The sequence below is a fragment of the Mus musculus genome, chromosome X, assembly GCF_000001635.26.
Source record: "Mus musculus strain C57BL/6J chromosome X, GRCm38.p6 C57BL/6J".
Lineage (NCBI taxonomy): Eukaryota > Metazoa > Chordata > Mammalia > Rodentia > Muridae > Mus > Mus musculus.
The window spans coordinates 10,908,155-10,919,129 of NC_000086.7; the positions used below are offsets into that span (position 1 = coordinate 10,908,155).

Consider the following 10,975-nt stretch of genomic DNA (forward strand, 5'->3'; position numbering starts at 1 on the left):
GCACTGGTGAAGTTGGAGGTGATAAGAAACAGATACATTTCCAATCTGTCCAGGTAGATACTGGTTTGTCTTTTTTTTCCACATCACCTTTTTTCCTTCTCCCCCACCACATATCCTGACTGCCAGTCCTACTATTTTTAGGCCCAAGACCAAATGTGTATCAACTGACATAGAGATTCCTTACTCAACTCCCACAACTACTAAAGGCTCCACCTCTATCAGAAAGCCCTTATTGTAGAACCTCATAATGCTTTTGGTTTCTCTGAATGATGCCATCATACAGTCCTGCTGCAGTACTCAGGTCCCCAGTCTTCAAAGACAACAAGCTTCCTGCTTTCTTTGTCATCTCCACTTAGAGACTATGCCTGCATGACACACTGTGCTAGAGTTGATGAACACTGTCAATCGAATGGGGAAGTTCTGACTAGGAATATCTTTAAGATACTTAGCTGAGAACCTATCATCAGAATGCCCCAGTAACTCCTGAGTCTCTTCTTATGATATGCAGGATAGACATTGTTGTGTTAGAAGCACAGCTCCAGACAGACCACACCAGGCTAAACAGTTCCATGTGAGATTTATTGTAGGAGAGAAAGGAAAAGGTGACAGCGAAGGAGAAAGGGGGTTGGGGGGAGAGAGAGAGGAAGATCAGAGTGGTCCTACTTTTATTTGGATATTGACATAGCCACAGGTTACGGTGGGAGGTGAGCCAAGTGAATTCTGGGAATATGGTGACGGTTGCTTTGACAACATTTGTGCGGGTCCCTGTCACCTAGGTATGGTGTCACTGAGTTAGGAGCCGATCCTGATACCAGCATACATTGTTTGTGAAACTCTAACCCAGGGCCACTGAGTACATGAGTATAACAGACAATGAATCCATCTCAGGTACTTGGGCAAGAAAAGAGTCTAGGAAGCAGTTCCTTCTCTCTAGAGGCATGTCCACTTCTATGTGGTAAAAGGTGATGGTGGCGAGGTTAATACTGAATGCATTTCATTACTTCACTTATGAGGAGCTAGGGGAAATGAGAATGTACTACCTCTGCAGTGAGACTGGGGATATAGTTGGGAGATGCCGTCAAGAGATTCTATTTTCTTTGATACCATCAACCACAAGAGGCTGTACTGAGAGGATGGTGGCAGAGGGTTGTGTAGGAGATCCTGTGGTCTGCAGTGCTTCACAACAGGCACCCCACCAGTGGTGCTCAGAAATGCAAGGGATCTAAGGAACCAGAGGGGCGGGCCATCACCCCTTGCTGCTCCTTAATTAAAGAGTATCACATGAGCAGCACATTAGTTAATGGAGAAGCAGTCCTACAGGCTACAGCAGAACAGGCTGCTTATACAATGGGCTTATCTGCTATAATGCTCTGTGAGTCTCATCCTGCTCCACTGGCTCCCAGGGTGCACTTTGGTTGTGCCAAACATAATCATCCCTTAAGGATATTTGCGTGTAATGCCCTTTTCTATCAGGCTCTCTTGCTCTAGGGAACCTGCTAGAAAGATTTTTGTTTTCACTTCTTCCTGCCATTGCTCGAAAGTCACTTTAAATCAGTGGGGACCTTCTTGACAGTCTTACTGTGTATGTGTTACAGTCTTGACCTCCTCCATCTCATCTGCTCTGAGACAGTCTTGCAATGAGCACAGAACTTGACTAGAGAACTGCTGCCTGTGTTCTTAGAGCCAAATGGTAGCACAGAGTGGGCACTGGGAGCTTTGGATCCCCTGCTGTATGACACCTTCTGGAGTAAAGATCTGAAGACTTCAATGAGAATTGTGAACCCCCCCCTGGAGTTGTGCATCTTGGCATTAGAGAACTCCATATTTCTTGAAAGGTTGCAGGCAGTATTTCCCCTCTGCACCCCTTCTTGATCCATTGGCCTCTCTAAAATCCTTTCAGCAGTTTCCAATTCAAAACCACCTCCTATTCTGAACCTAGCCTGGGTCAGAATGGGGGAAGCCAGCATGAAGAACTAGGGTGACTTTGTTAACAGTTTACCTGGATGGCTTGATTTGCAAACATGTGAGAAAGGAACTTTGTAAGTTGCTTGCCCTGGTTTCAAGGGGTCTATTCCAAACTTCAGGGTATGGTTTGCTTTTTCTTCTTCAGGTAGGCTTGTTTATAAAAGGGAAACATTTGCTTGCTGGGCTCAGCAGATTTGAGACACATGGTGGGAATGGCTGTTTATTTGTCTTTTGATCACAAAGCTTAGAGTTTCGCTCCGGGCTGAAGGTCTTGAGGCTCTTCATATCTTTCCCCTAAGGCTTTAATCTCCCTTCTGACATTGCTTTTGCTCATGTGGTGCCTGGGAGTTGTGAGAAGAGAGTGGGCAGCTGGGAGCACATGCGGGGAGGAGGGTGCGCTTGGGGGCGGTGAATGGGGGGAAGGGTGCTTGCAGTGGACAGAGATTCTCAGGCCTCTTCAGAGTCTGTCCTTTGTGTGACCTTCCACCAGGAACTGTAGTTTCTTTTGAGATCTGGCTCCAACACCTACCCTCTCCCTTCCCTTTGTCCTATAAACATCTAAAAAATGAAGGGGGGGGGTACAAACTGAAAACAAAACAAAACAAACAGCAGGAAACATTTATTCCTAGGAGTGAATCTTTCCTATCTGAAGCCACAGCTAATCATTTGCCTTTCCCGGGACCTGAGAGGTGGGAGTGAGGTGAAGGTGGGTGGGGGTCGGCAACCCCCCTCATCTTATAGATGAGGGCGAGGCCATCTGCAGGCGCTCTGAGGCCTGTCTGAACAGTTTCTCTGTTGCCTGGCCAGTCTCTTCACCCCTTGTCGTGTGACACCCCTCTCAGGTGGTTTTCAGGACACCCCACTGATGTGTGCAATGCTAATTGCCATGCCAAACCCCAGTGGGCAGAGACAAGTGTCTTGGAATCAGCGTTCATGTTGCCCAGTGTTCCCCACAGTGGGACACATGGAGAAAAAAATGAAACCCAAATCACTCCTCTGGTAGGCTTTCCACTCCTTCTCCTGATCGAACACAGTAAAAAACCAATTTTGTAAGTATCAAGAGTGAACTACAGGACCTTCAAGAAGGCCACCCAGGGCCACTTCCTGTTCTCATTCTGGGCCAAGGAGGAGCAGCACCTCCAACTAGGACTTTGATCATTGGCTCCTCTCTTGCCTTTGTAAGGAGTCCAGTAGCCTTTTAGGATATGTGGCTGCACCCATGTTCCACCCCTTCCTTGGCACTTGGCCCAGTGAATACTCGGGTGCTGGGTGACCTCAAGAGACCGTGAACCAGTTTTGAACCTTATCCCTCAAGGCATTCAGCTTCCCGATAGATTTGGTGAAGTCTGTCTTTTAAAGATTAAAAACTAAAAAGTCCTTTGTTCACTGAAGTGATTTTGCTCACGTAGAAAAATATAAAGGTAAAGAACAAAACTCCGAGAGCAAACCTTTGTGCTCTCTGGGTCTCTTGGAGAAAGAGGGCAGGCGGGGCTCAGGCACACAAGGCAGGAGCAGCTTGTGCAGAGATGGAAATTCTCCCTTGCCTTTCCTTCCACACTTAGTTGCTTCATTATATTTTCAGGCGAGTGAGTCATGGGTTCCTGGTGCGCGGTGCTGTCTTTTTCAATTAATGCTTTTCACAGAAGTTCAGGTTTTAACCATCTCCCCCTCTCTCCCCAGGTCTGTTACATTTCCCAGAATGGTTCGCAGCACTGGAGATAATTCCTTTTCGAAGAACCTACATTTCTCACCTGCTGATTGCAATTAGCCACTGCCAGCTGGGGCCTGGTGTGCAGCTGAAAACCTAACAAGAAGTGGGGACCACGCAGAACCCAGATAGGGCATAGGAGGTGCATAAATAAGAAATGGTGCCCTTGTTTACGAGATGCTTCTGTGAATTCAGGGCTTGCCAACCCTTTGCACAGCCCTCCCTTTTCAAGCTCTGGGCTGCCCATCCCTATTCTATTCTTCTTCTTCTTCTTCTTTTTTTAATCTCTCAGTTTGTAGCCTACACTTAACATTACAGTCACGAATTTACTACTAAGTACATTTTGTTAGGTAATAAACAGCCTTGCAAGAAAAAAAATGAAATCCAACTAAGTCTTTTCTTCTAGTGTTTGTGAGCTATGGTAGATTTGGGCATTCCTTACATGCAGGTCTTATGGCTAACCTTAACTATGAGGGTTGATAGTGTCTAAACTTGTCTTAGAGACACTTTGTCTGATTCCCCTATTCTATAGCTGAGGGTATTGTATCCAAGAGGGAGAGATGGCTCATCTAAAGTCTTATAGGACGTTTCAGAGCTGTATAAATTCCCCATCTACTGATTTCTAGCATGGGGTCTAAGCATTGCCTTGCCTCTGGTCTTCGTGGCCCCTGTGCTGTAGAGCTTATGAGGAAAGCATGCAGATGATAGTCCTGGGAGAGATGGCAGAAACCTAAGCAGTGTAGTTACAAACCCACACCAAAACCTCTTGACCATGGATCAGACCTGGCCCCTGGCCCCTGGCCCCTGGCCCAACATCATATCCCTGAGAATCATCCAGGGTTGATTCTGTTTCTATAGCTCACAGCTGGTGGGCCAAATCTACTCTCATAAAAGTAGTGCTCTCAGCCTTTCAGGCAGCCTTGCCTTTGTATAAACGTGAAAACAAACTCCCAAGCAGGGCTAGATGAGTAGCTTGTCCCTGGTAGCTCTGCAGTGTATAAAGGAGTCCACCTATTTACATCTATGACTCCTGGAACAACCACACTTGCGTGGGAGGGTTGAGCCGGATCTTTTCCACCTTTTGCCACTCAGAAAGTAGCGCAGATCCCTGTTGGATCATCATCATCTCCAGAGAGATGGCCTTATATTAGGGTCAAGTAGTAGCTAGGCTTCTACACACCAAGCAGTAATAAAAAGAACCTGGACCTTGGAATCTAATCCCAGCTATTGTATGGGAGGCATGTGTCCTAGCTCTGTTTTTTTTTTTTTTTCATTTATAACATAGATACTTGTAGTGCGTGTTACTCCATTTTCTATTACTATAACAAAATACCCAAGGCTGAGCCTTTTTTTTTAATTCATATATTTGGAGTTCTAAGAGTATAGCACTGACTTCTGCCTAGCTTCATAGTAGATGGCCTCACATATATTGTAGTATGTGTGCAAGGGTATATACTGCAAGACAGGAACAAAAAAAGAGCACGTTTTTGTCTTTTATAACAACCCATTCTCAGGAAAACTATCCCAAAGTCCCATGAGTGCTACATTAATGTCTTCAAAGGTCAAGGATTCCTGTGACTTGCTACTTTCTGTTTGCCCCCACCTCTTAAAGAGTCTGCCGCCTCAGTCCCAGTATAATGGAGAATAAACTTCTAGCTCACAAAACTTTAGGAGACAAGCTACATTTAACATATAGCACAACACACAGTGCACTGGGCTTTCTGAATGAATAAGGAAAAATATACAGGTAAAAGGTTTTTTTTTTTTTTTTTTTTTTAATGAATCTTTCCCTCTACAGCCAACTCCATTTTACTGCTGAGGAAAACTGAGGCCAGGTGAATTAAAGTTATTCTTTCAAGTCTATAGGCTACTTTACTGTTACAACTCAGGCGAAAAACCTCAATGAACTTTACTAATACAAAGTCCAAAGAAATTATGGTCTGCCTGCTGATAAATGTTGAATAATTGGCTAAGTGCTTGGAGGGAAGATGGTGAAGAGAAAGGTCTGATTTTTTTGTCTTAACATCACTTTATATTCCCATACAACTGTAAGAAAGAAGGTCTTTTGAACCATCTCCCCATTTCCCTCCAGTGCCTACGTCTGGCAAAACTGTCCCAGGCAGGATATGGATAGGATAGAATCAAGCAATCTTTGTGTTTTCCTCGTTTGTCTTTGTTTAGTTTCATGTCATTTCATTGCATGTATCCCCGGGCCACTATCACAATCAAGACACAGAACAGTTCCATTAGCACTGCTGAATAAAGGACTGCTCTACTGCCATCTCCTTATCTTGTCCTGTCCTTAAGAAGCTTACAGTCCAGTCTCTAATAGGCTCTCTTCTTCTAAAACTGCACTATTTCAAAAAACCATCATCATATAAAGCAACACAGTCCCATGCAGTTTATATTGTATTTTGGATACAATAATATTCACCCCACACTACCCCCCCCATCTCTTTTCACTGCCTGTAGACCTCTTCGTCTCCAAAAATACATCTTCTTTCTTTCATATCTTTATAATAATAATGCACTGAGTTTAATTGGGATTTCTTGCATGTGTGTGGGTTTGGCTGTGGAATAATTTTATTGGCTCATGGGAAAACCACTGAAAGTAAAAACAAGTCCCCTTTCCCAGAGGCTGTTAACTGCCAATATAGTCCCCTCAGCTGAGGCAGAGCCTTGGGCGCCTCTCTTGCATCAGTGCTAGAATGTCCACAAGCTAGCTCTTGTTCAGATCTTGTGCAGGTAAACACAGCTATTGTGAATTCAGAGTGCATGGCCAAAGCAAACAAACAAACAAACAAAACCAACATTTCACAGCCCCTTTGCCCATTCTCCTCCAGCTCTTATGTTCTTTCTTGTCTTTCTTTTGTGGTGATCCTTAAGCCTTGTGAGTGCAATGGAGTGGTGAAGGCATCCCTTTTAGGGCTTAACACTCAACAGTTGGCTATGAGTCTTGGCATTAACTGCTGCCCACTGCATAAAGAATCTTCACTGAGCAGGGTTGAAAGCAGCAATGGCCTATGTGAATAACCAGTTTAAAGGCTGTTTGACATCATGTCAATTTAGCAAAACAACAGTGGTTGAGTTCACCCCTCCATAGCCACTGGCTTTTGACAGGTTTTTGTAGTACTGGGTATGAAATTTTCTTTTGTGGAGAAGTTCTCAAATCCAATCTAAGAGCAGTTGAATATGACCAACCAGTCATTCTACTATTTCTCCTGTGCTGGGAACGACTGTTGGTGTCTCTTCCACCTTAGCTGTATTCATAGCGCCTTCCATTGCTAGGAAATCCAGCCAGCAGGGAGTAGCTCCCAGTTCAGTTCAAACCTGAATTCTCCATGTTCTATAACCAAAGTCTGAGGTGTCTCGAGCAAGAACGTCTTCCAGTCTAGTTCTGGTAGGGAACTAGGAGTAGTAAAATTACTTTATGTTGTTTGGGGCCAAGGACTCATAAGGAAGTACCCAATGCCTAGAACTAGAATTTTTATTTAATAACCTATAGACACCGGTAGTAGTGTTGGCCACTCATGCAAGGTACCAGATTTCGAATTCCTTTAAATGTTTATACTTTTAAAACTTGCTTGCAAAATAGTAGGCTTGCATTTAGTTTTGTTATACACTCTTAGGTTTGGTTGATCCTCACTCTCACACTGTTCCTTTCTTCCTTCTCCCCACACCCTCCTGATTTAATGCTTTGTGTCCCAGCACACCTCTACTTCATATCACCTGTGTTCTAGTATTCTCTCCTCATGTTAAGGTCTCTTCTCCTCTTCCCTCTCATGGGCCCTTTCTAGCTTTTTGGCCTCTGAAAATACTCCAAACTTATGCAAAATATAAAATAATAATAATAATAATAACAACAATCAGATTTAGAGAGGACATGCATTGGATTTCTTTCTGATGTAAGAAAAGGTTACTATCACTGTGAGCTTATGGGGTTTTGTTTGTCAGATTCCACTGAAATTGTTGCATGCATCAGCAGGTCACTATCTTCCTGTTGGATAGTATTCACTGGTAGAGGTGCACAATGGTTCATTTACTCACTGATGGAAATAGATCCCATGGCTGTATTTACATTTCTTCATCATTTCTGGTTAACGTTTTCATAAGGTATGGGGTTTATGTGAAATTTCTTCACTCCTTCCTTTCTCTTTCTTTCCTCCTTTTGTTTACAGTCCAATCTTTCCCATATTATGTATTGAATAATTATTTCTCTATTAATTTTTACACAATAGTCAAAACACAGTTGGGCATATTTCTGTGAATTTATTTCTGGGTTTTCTATTCTGTCCCATTGATCTGTGTCTATTTTTTCTAACAGTGTGCCTTACATTTCTCACTGTAGAAAATATAACAAAACAATTCTCACAAGGAAGGCAATTAAGAACTATAGGGGAACATTTTATGGAAGTGTATCAAGAAGTTAATATAAATGCTCGGTTAAATTTTTGGTTGTGTCTGTTACATTTTCAACCCCATAATATTAATAATATGATTTCTTTCTAATGCTAAGTAAATATTCATTTTCATACTTAAAAATAATAATCTTCAAACATCATGCTAAATAAAGAAAATCTCACAGCATTTCCATGAGAATCAGGAACAAGATAACAATGTCTACTTTTCCATTCCTTTACAATATGGTGCTTGGAATCTTTCTTAATGAGAGCAATAAGACAACTGAAGGAGATAAAGGAGATAGGAAAAATAGGAAAGAGGGGAATTTAAAGTCTCCTTATTTGAAGATAATACGATTCTATGTATAAAAGACCCCAAAGACCACGAGAAAACTCTAAAAGCTAATAAACATGTCCAGCAAATTAACAAGATATAAAATTAACAAATAAAAATCACTGTCCTTCCTATATACCAGCAACAAGCATACTGATAAAGAGATGAAAACATCCCTATTCACAGTAATCTCAAACAAACAGACCTTGGAATAAACCTTACCCGGGAAGTTAAGGATTTGGACAAATAGACTTAAGGGCTACTCAACAGGAGAGAAATCCTGCCTGGTACTACGAACCTAGCCAGGTTCCTGGGGCCAGCAAGGCCAGAAGTCCTTAGGAAAGAATCTTTTATTGCCATTTTGCTAGACCAGCATAATTCCGTACTGCATTCTAAATCCTATCCTCACATGCACAGACAAGTATAATTACTACTCTTTGTCAAAGAAGTTTCTCTTCACAGAAAATAGAGGGTATCACAGAAAACCACAACCAGACACAATGCAGAAATCAATGGATCATGAGGAGGTCAGCCCCATGGATACATCTGCATCACAGCTCCTGCATCTATTGCACAGGAAACATCACAAAGAAGGCTCGGATAGATTGGAAGAGCCAGAATACTTTGAAGTCCGCTGTGAAGTAGTCTCTCCAGAAATGGCTGTATAAACAAGACTACAATAAAAACAATATCAATGGATATGGTAACATGGAAGGGGGCAATTTTGTGAGGTCTTACCTCAGACAAAAAACTATAGGCAGCTGTTGACTGCTGGAAGAATGAGAATTAGCCTCTCCCAGGTCTGAGCCCTCTTATTGGTTGCTGTAACTTTAATTTTTCAGTCTACTTTTAATGATGGTTCTTAAATGCTTTAAACTCCCTTTTAGCCCACCACCCACCAGAGGTAGTGGAAAAGAAAGGATTTGGGGGAAGTGGACCTGTTTAGAACTGGTTCTTTGGAGCAATTTTCATCTGTGTTCTCTGGAAATCGGCAGTTCAGTTCACAGGTTAGCAGCGGAAGTTCAATCCTCTCACAAACACGTCACAGATCAGCAATGGTGGTGCTATGCAACAGAGACAGCCAGTCCTCAGCCTCGGCACAAGTCAGCAGGAGGGACCCGGATATATGCCAGGAGAAGTTTTTGGCTGTGTCTCTCTCAGCAAAATGAAGATCAGCAAAGACTCAGACCAACAAGTGTTCAGCTATGTAAGCAAGCCTAACTCAGCCTTTGTCACTGTCCATCAAGTCCTATTTATAATACCCTCCAAACAGCAAGCATCCTCCACAGGTCTTGCCTCAACATGTATCTTACCTCAGCATGTGTGTCTGTCTCAGCTGACATCACTCTGCCAATCAGCCTGAGTCCGAGGAAGCAGCAAGACATGGCAGCACACCACCCAATTTTTTGTGGATTTCTCTCTATAGAGTCCCTACAAGTACACAATGTAAGGTAGACCAATACATGAGTCTTGTTAGCTAATTCTTCCTCAAGTGTCCTTTCTAGAGCTTTCGTTAGCAGAACAAACTTTCACCTGTGTCTGCTTCAGTTAAACATTCCTTCATGAGTCTGCCTTAGCCTTTCTTCTGTGTCCACTTCAGAAAAAGACTCCTTCACATGTTTTCCCCAGCAAAACACCATCCAGCAAAACTGACTTTCCAAAGAACCCTTAAGTTTCCACGTCAGGTTGCCTAGTGCAGATGATCATCCTTGAAACCATGTAGACACAAACAACAAGATGGACTCAACATGTTATATTTGTATGCATTTTTTGTACACATGCACACATACACAGAATATGTATATATGTATGTATGTATGTATACACACCCACACACACATTAGTTGAAGCTTACACCATGGCTGCTTCTTTATCTGGTATCAGATCTGCCACTGAGGTTCTTGATCCACTTGGGTTTGAGTTTCGTGCAGCAGGAGAAGGATCAGGTTTCAGTGTTCCACATGTAGCCATCCAATTTGCCCAGCACCGTTTTTGGGAAGATGTTTTCTTTTTTCCAACATGTCATCTATCCATAAGCAGGTGGCTGTATGAGCGTGGGCTTCTATCTGGGTCTTCAATTTTATTTCATTGGTCAATAAATCTGTCCTTATGCCAATACCAGGTAGCATATTTCACTATACCATATGTTATTACTATAGTTCTGTAGTATAACTGGGAATCAGGGATGGTAACATCTCTAGTGGGGATTCTTATTATTCAGAAATGTTTGATTATCATGGGTCATTTATGTTTTCAGACAAATTTGGAGATTATTTCTTCAATTAATGGGGAAAATTGCCTTGGAATTTTTATTGAGATTGTATTGAATCTGCAGATTGCTGTGGGTAGGATAAGCACTTTGACAACATTTAACCACAGGCACAAGAATGTCCTTTCTGAACAGGACCCAGGTAAGTACAGAGCAATAATTAACAAATACTACTGAAGGCATCTAAAAAGCATCTGCATAGCAAAGGACGTCATCACTGGGGTGAAGAGGAAGCATACACAATGGGAAATAGATAAAGTCCGAACCAGACAAACTTTAAACAAACAACAACAAAAAAA

General features: G+C 42.5%; 1 long non-coding RNA gene across 2 annotated transcripts in view; it reads left to right on the plus strand.

The window, feature by feature from the left end:
• Gm33984 overlaps positions 1-4,056 on the plus strand; it is a 28,228-nt gene extending 24,172 nt beyond the window's left edge. The window contains exons 1-2 of one of the 2 annotated variants that reach the window (XR_386891.1): positions 3,420-3,551; positions 3,646-4,056. This is a non-coding gene — a long non-coding RNA (predicted gene, 33984). Of the gene's footprint in view, positions 1-3,419; positions 3,552-3,645 lie in introns of those variants that run through there. The other variant, XR_001782776.2, reaches the window with a different exon arrangement.
• The last annotated feature ends 6,919 nt before the right edge of the window (positions 4,057-10,975 follow it).